The sequence below is a fragment of the Canis aureus genome, chromosome 8, assembly GCF_053574225.1.
Source record: "Canis aureus isolate CA01 chromosome 8, VMU_Caureus_v.1.0, whole genome shotgun sequence".
Classification (NCBI taxonomy): Eukaryota; Metazoa; Chordata; class Mammalia; order Carnivora; family Canidae; genus Canis; species Canis aureus.
Window position 1 is genome coordinate 13,126,405 of NC_135618.1, and position 7,950 is coordinate 13,134,354.

Genomic DNA, 7,950 nt, shown 5'->3' on the forward strand with positions numbered 1-7,950 from the left:
AAAACAATGTTATTTTTTCCTTAAATGTGTGGTAGAATTCACCTATGAAATTCTCTGTCCCAGGTGCCTTCTCTTTTGGAAGGTTATTAGCTATTGATTCTTTAATAGATATAAGGTTAATTTCCTAGTGTGATTCTTACACTTTGTGTCTTTCAAGGAATTTGTCTATTTCATCTAAATTATCAAATTTTTGAACACAGAGTTGTTTATAGTATTTCCTAATTATACTTTTAATGTCCACAGGATCAGTAATGATTATTTTTTGTTTGTTATATCTGTAATTTTTATTTCTCACTCTTTCTGTTTGTTAGTCAAGCTAGGATTTTATCAATTTTATTGATATTTTCAAATATTCAGGTTTTGGTTTGTATCTTCCCTATTGTTTTCCTCCTTTCAATTTCATATATTTTTATTTCTTTCTTCTACTTGATTTAGGCATACATTATGCTTATTTCTTTTTTTTACTAAGATGGAAGCTTCGGTTATTGATTTTAGAGCCTTATGTTTTCTAATGTATGCATCTAATGTATAAATTTCTCTCTCAGCACTGCTTTAACTATGTCACACAAATTTTTAAAAACTGTACTTTCATTTTTTTGGTTCAACGTATTTTTATAAAATTTTTCTTGAATTTTTTCTTTGACCCGTATATTACTGAGAACTGAGTTAATATTGCAGGATTTACCAACTATCTCTTTTTTATTGATTTCTACATTGATTCTATTGTGGAAAAACAAATTTTGTGTGATTTTTATTCCTTTTAATTTGTTAAGACTTGTTTTGTGGCCCATAATATACTCTATCTTGGTTAATGTTTATGTGAGCTCAGAAGAGTATGTATTTTGCTGTTATTAGACAGAGTATTCTATAAATGTCAATTAGATCAAGTTGCTTAATAGTGCTGCTCTGTTCATCTATAACTTTGTTGATTTTCTTTGTACTTGTTTAGTGATTTGCCTGTCACTTACTGAGAGGCATTGAAATCTCCAGCTATACTATTGCATTATTTTATTTTATTTTATTTTATTTTATTTTATTTTATTATTTATTGCTTCTTACAGTTCTATTTTTGTCTCATATATTTTGATGCTCTGTTGTTAGGTGCATATAGATTTAACATTGCTATATCTTTCTGGAGAATTGGTTCCTTTTCATTTTGCAGTGCCATAATCTTTTTTTTTCTTTTTTCTTTTTTCTTTTTGATTGGAGTTCAATTTGCCAACATATAGCATATCACCTAGTGCTCATTCCATCAAGTTCCCCCTGTCAGTGCCCATTACCCAGTCACCCCAACCCCCCACCCACCTCCTTTTGTGGTGGACAAACAAACCATCCATTGTTTGTTTCCCAGAGTTAGAAGTCTCTCATGTTCTGTCACCCTCACTGATATTTCCCACTCATTATCTCTCCTTTCCCCTTTATTCCCTTTCACTATTTTTTATATTCCCCAAATTAATGAGACCATATAATGTTTGTCCTTCTCCAATTGACTTATTTCACTCAGCATAATACCCTCCAGTTCCATCCACGTCGAAGCAAATGGTGGGTATCTGTTGTTTCTAATGGCTTAGTAATATTCCATTGTATACACAGACCACAGCTTCTTTATCCATTCAACTTTTGATGGACACCGAAGCTCCTTCCACAGTTTGGCTATTGTGGACATTGCTGCTATAGACATTGGGGTGCAGATGTCCCAGCGTTTTACTGCATCTGTATCTTTGGGGTCAATCCTCAGCAGTGCAATTGCTGGGTCATAGGGCAGTTCTATTTTTACCTCTTTGAGGACCCTCCATGCAGTTTTCCAGAGTGGCTCTACCAGTTCACATTCCCAATACCAGTGCAAGAGGGTTCCCCTTTCTTCACATCCTTTCTAACATCTGTTGTTTCCTGTCTTGTTAATTTTCACCATTCTCACTGGTGTGAGGTGGTATCTCATTGTGGTCTTGATTTGTATTTTCCTGATGGCCAGTGATGTGGAGCATTTTCTCATGTGCTTGTTGGCCATGTCTATGACTTCCTCTGTGAAATTTCTGTTCATGTCTTTCGCCCATTTCATGATTGGATTGTTTGTTTCCTTGCTGTTGAGTGAAAATGTCAATGCTACCCAGGGCAATTTACACATTTAATGCAATCCTTATCAAAATACCATGGAGTTACCATGGAGTTTCTTCAGAGAGTTGGAACAAATAATCTTAAGATTTGTGTGGAATCAGAAAAGACTCCAAATAGCCACGGGAATATTAAAAAAGAAAACCAGAGTCGGTGCATCACAGTGCCAGATTTCAGGTTGTACTACAAAGCTATGGTCATCAAGACAGTGTGGTACTGGCACAAAAACAGACACATAGATCAATGGAATAGAGTAGAGAATCCAGAAATGGGCCCTCAACTCTATGGTCAACTAATATTCGACAAAGCAGGAAAGACTATCCACTGGAGAAAAGTCTCTTCAATAAATGGTGCTGGGAAAATTGGACAGCCACATGCAGAAGAATGAAACTAGACCATTCTCTTACACCAGACACAAAGATAAACTCAAAATGGATGAAAGGTCTAGATGTGAGACAAGAATCTATCAAAATCCTAGAGGAGAACACAAGCAACACCCTTTTTGAACTTGTCCACAGCAGCTTCTTGCAAGATACATCTATGAAGGCAAGGGAAACAAAAGCAAAAATGAATTATTGTGAGTTAATCAAGATAAAAAGCTTCTGCACAGCAAAAGAAACAGTCAACAAAACTAAAAGACAACCTACAGAATGGGAGAAGATATTTACAAATGACCTATCAGATAAAGAGCTAGTATCCAAGATCTATAAAGAACTTATTAAGCAGTGCCATAATCTTGTTCTAAATCTTCATTATTTGGAATTACATAGCTAGCTACCTCAGTTTTCTTTTGATTAGCGTTAGCATTGGGAACTCTGCAATGAGAGATCGGAGTAAGTGGTAGAAGAAAAGAAAATAGAAAAATAAATTAAAATTAAACTATTAATTTAACCACATTTTTATATTTATTTATGGTTTTAATGTGGTTAATATTTTTGTTGGGCATTAACATTATTTCAGGCAGTAATTATATCATATTCATACATTTCCCGCAGTCTGTTAAATAACCTGCATATAGTATACTTAACATACTGTAATAATAATTAAATTTTTTATATTTAATTGATTACTAAGTTATTTTACATTACTTAGTTGTTGCTACAATTGTGATGTTATATATAGCAATTTTGTTTCAGTAAATATCTGTTGATGAAATACATGATCTAAATGTTAGGATTACTAGAGCAATTTGCCAGTATGGAACAGAATTTTTTTGCTGGAGAATAGCAAGAACTACAATATGTGAGGCAAAAGCATGAACATTTTTAAAAGATTTCTTATAAATTTAGACTTTGTTCTGTAGGAAGTGTGAAGGCAAATAATATTTTCATGAATTCAGGTTCTTAAGGTATTAAAATAGTGACCAGGTATAGGTATTAAAGATGGTACTACACCAATTCAGTGTATTAACAGGTTAGAGTTAACTTTGCATCAGCAATGCAAAGTAAAGAATGATTATATAGTTTACATGTACCTTAAGACTTACTTGAGAATCAGAGAGAAGTTCTTTGAATTTTTTTTTTCTGGCTAATGAAAATTAAACAAAATAAATTATAAAAAATATCTTAATTCTTACCATTTTGCCATCAATGGAATTAGGGGAAATAAGTACAGTGAATGAAAAAAATCTGTAAAATAAAGCTGATATATTTGAATTAATATATATTTGCTTGAAACTCCCCAAATTATTTTTATACATTGGAAATCATTAATCAATCAATGTCCACTTAACTAAGAGGCTATATAAAAATGCAATCTTGTATTTTGAAACAAATCTAAGGTTCCTTATTAGGAAGAGTAAACTAAATTCTAAATCACATGTCTGAAAACAAAGATCTAGATGAATTTTTAGTGTCATATCTCATACAACTATATCTTCCTCAAAATGAGCAGGCCACTGCCATTAAATGATGGTAGGAAAAGAAACTGGTGATTTTGAAATTTCATTGCTTTTCAGAAGCAGCATATGAAGACTGGGTTTGTTTATGTTATATCTGTTAATTTATTTTATTTCCTACAATGTTACATCCCAGATTCTCACTTACAGAATGACTTCACTTTCAAAGAATAATGAAAGGTAGAAACAACTCTAGACTAGGGTACAGGGATGTGAGTTGTCACTTACCATGTTTGGGTCTTCAGGAAAGACTTTAAATGATGTCTATTTGTCTCAGTTCCTCTAAGTGAGGAGATTGGACTTAGTTTTATTTTATTTTATTATTTTTTAAAGATTTTATCCATTTATTCATGAGAGACACACACACAGAGAGAGGCAGAGACACAGGCAGAGGGAGAAGCAGACTCCACGCAGGGAGCCTGATGTGGAACTCGATCCAGGGACTCCAGGATCACGCCCTGGGCCGAAGGCAGGCGCTAAACCGCCACACCACCCAGGGATCACTGGACTTAGTTTTAAAGTGGCAAGATAATGATTGAGATTTTGCTACTTGGTTCTTTTTACAACAGATTAAATAGAAAAATACTATTACCTAAGGATTTAGGTCTACATATTTCATAAACAAATATAAATTGAGTAACCAAATCTTAGGAGAGTATTAAACATCTTCTAAAACATGGCATGAGAAGTATCCCAGAGAAACTTTAATTATACAAATATCTGAATGCCTTGTGGCCTAGATTCCCCATTGTCAAAGCAATGATTAAATTAAAAATATTCCCGAACATCAGCCACACAACTAGAATAGCACTTGAGCAGTTATTTCTTACATTCCGCTCTAAAATATGCCAAATTTGTGTTTATAAACAATCTTCATTAAGTCTGACAGGCACTGTTGATCCGAGTTAAGTCTCTAATTCTGGGCATCCAGGGCCTCTGTCCTCTCTTTCTTCATCTCTTATTGTTTTCATGATGAGATGAATTAAAATTCTTATTTGTTATGCATTTGGTGTACTACCGCTCTTCCTGCTCATCTGTGCTTATAAGATTTTACTCTGCTTGCATAAGTGTTCATGAGCCCTCAATTTTGAACAGCTGTGAGGAAGGCTGGTTTAACTATTTGTAAACACCACCCAACGATCCTTGACAGTAATGGCAGTCTTGCAGAATACTGAAGTGCTGTTTTATTGGGAGTGATAATGAGACTGTCTTGTCCAGGGGTCTGGTTATTACACCAATACTGAACATTATCATTTAGTTGTGTGGTGTAAAATAATTAATTAGTCACTTTTTTTTTTCTTCAGGAGACCCTATCCACAGTGAAGAAAACAATGATGTTTATAGCTTTGGCCTTTACTGAGATAATACAAACCTCTACCATTTTTGAGTTTTCTGACCATATGCTTTGTTAGCTTTGAAAACAAATATCAAATTTTATATTGTAAATTGCCTCTTTACAAGAGTAAAATGATATTTACTTATATGGGTAAGATGCTATCCATATAATATATATGATACCTTATATCATACAATACATAATATATACATTATTATATATAAATACATTATTACAAAGGCACAAACATTTTTCCTTTATGGCCACTAAGCTTAGAAATAAAAAAAATGCTTTTATTGTATCAATTACAGTTTGGCTGTAAGGAGACATTCTTAATAATGGGGGTTGGTTAATAGGGACAATCACTATTGAAAAAGGACCTGGCAAAAAAAAAAAAAAAAAAAAAAAAAGAAAAAGAAAAAGGACCTGGCACCTACCTAAGGCATTAGTAAATTTTTGTTGAATAAATGCATAAAACGTTATGAAGACTTCCCCTTTTTCTCTGAAAGCATGTAGCTTTTCAAGTTGCAAAGATGCAAATAAAATCCATGTTTTCTCATTGCAATTCAAAGCCTGTGCTGCTCCATCTTTATGTATATAGCTTTATATACCAAATCTTTCTTTATTTCACTAAAGTCATTTTGTAGATTTCTATATATACTTGGTGCATATTTTTCATGAAGTATGCACAATGCTGAAGTATTTATAAGTTGTTGCTCATATGAATGAGATGTATTTTTAAATTTTATTCCCCAACTGGTTGTGGTAGTAACAGTAAGAATAAAAATAATGTCTTTTACACTAGACTCTCTAATTTGCTGAAAATCATTTTTGAATGCCTACTATGTGCAAGGAACTATGCTAGGAATTGAGATAAGTGGTGAAAAATATAGGGAATTTGTCTTCGAGGAGCTTATCGTCAACATGGGTCAATAACCCTATCTTGAGGAAAAACAGAATAGAAGAATCCCCCTGAAACCGTTCGGATACCATTGTGACATGGGACTCCTGCATTTCTAAACTTCTTGCTAGCAGAGGTACTGACTACCTTTGTTCTTAACTGTCTTTTCATTAGTGTTGTATAGTAAATAGCCTTGGAAGATAGAGATACAGTGTTTTACTCCAGAGCAAAGAGCAGATTTGCTTATGGCTTTGGAATATATATAGTGTCACTCTTGACAGCAAACATAGACACGCTTACTGACCATTATAAAAATCAGCTTCTCTAAGCTCAGGGTTGCTGTCTTGTTAGGTGATCTACTGCACATGTTGCTTGACCCTCTTTGCATCATCCTGTGAGAATTGGGCTCAGAGAACCATAGCAAATACTGAAACTGCTTCTGCTGTTACCATGAATAATAAAGCTCCTTTTCCCTGATCTAGGAATCCCATGTCTTCTGCCAGCATCCATGAAGCTGGGGCAGGCTAACTGGCTAACTTAAAAACAGAGTTAAATCTCAGATCCTTCATAGTTCTGGACAGGGACCTGAAGTCAAAGCAGGATGTAGCCAAGCCACAGCAGGACAGTGCAGGAATGTCAAAGGGAGCATTGTTAAGGGAAGAGCTATCACGTTCATAGGCTTAGTTTGTTCAGTATTGCAAAAGCAACCTGGAGTGGGGGATGTGTATTGGGAAGACTTAGATTGTGTGAGTAACCATAGCCTAATTTATTGAGTGCTGAGTGCTAACTATCTTTCAAGAACTGTACACTTTACATAATTTTTTTTAATTTTTAGCAACTGATTACAAATGTATAATTACAATTCCCATTTTATAGATGAAGAAATGAAGGCAGAGAAGGGATAAGTAACTTGTCTAAATTCATGCAGTTAGTTTGAGATGGAATCAAGATTTGAACACAAACTGGGTGACTTCAGAGCTTATGGTCTCTACCACTGGACTTAAAACGTTCAGAGGGTCTTGGACTGAAGCATCATTATAAAGGACTTTGTAAAGCACAGTGAGTGTGGTGGGATTCACACAAGCAAAGTGGATAACCACCAAAAAGCAAGAAAATTACCTGATTAGTTGTAAAGTGTACCCTACAGAAAAGGATACCATCAGAGGTACTTAAAGAACAGTTATGATAGTTTAGGCTAAGGAAGATGATGGAAGGAAGATAAAAAGACAAATTGTGATCTTTTATAAGCATCTTTTAGAAATCTGTCCTACCAAGTACAAAGTCTGGTGAACAGTATGCACTCAAAATATATATTTCAAATTAATTAATTTGGTCACTATCAATAAACCATTTTCTAATTGTAATAATTTTACAATTATTTTTTTAAATAAATGTAATATCTTCTCACAATTTTGTCTTACATCTGCATCTTTCTATTATTTTTATTTGTTTCTAGTATTATTGTACTGGTCAGAAATTCCAAAACAGTATTCAATTATTCATTTAATTTGTGTTTATTCATATAAATTTAAAAATTGTGTCTCTGGGAAATGGGTTAGCAAACTTTATCTGTAAAAGGCCCAATAGTAGATTTATTGGGCTTTGTGAGCCATACTGTCTCTGTTGTAGCTGCTCAAATCTGCTGTTGTGATGAGAAAGCAACCTTTCTCATTGATGTATCAATGAATGGCCAGGTCTATGTCC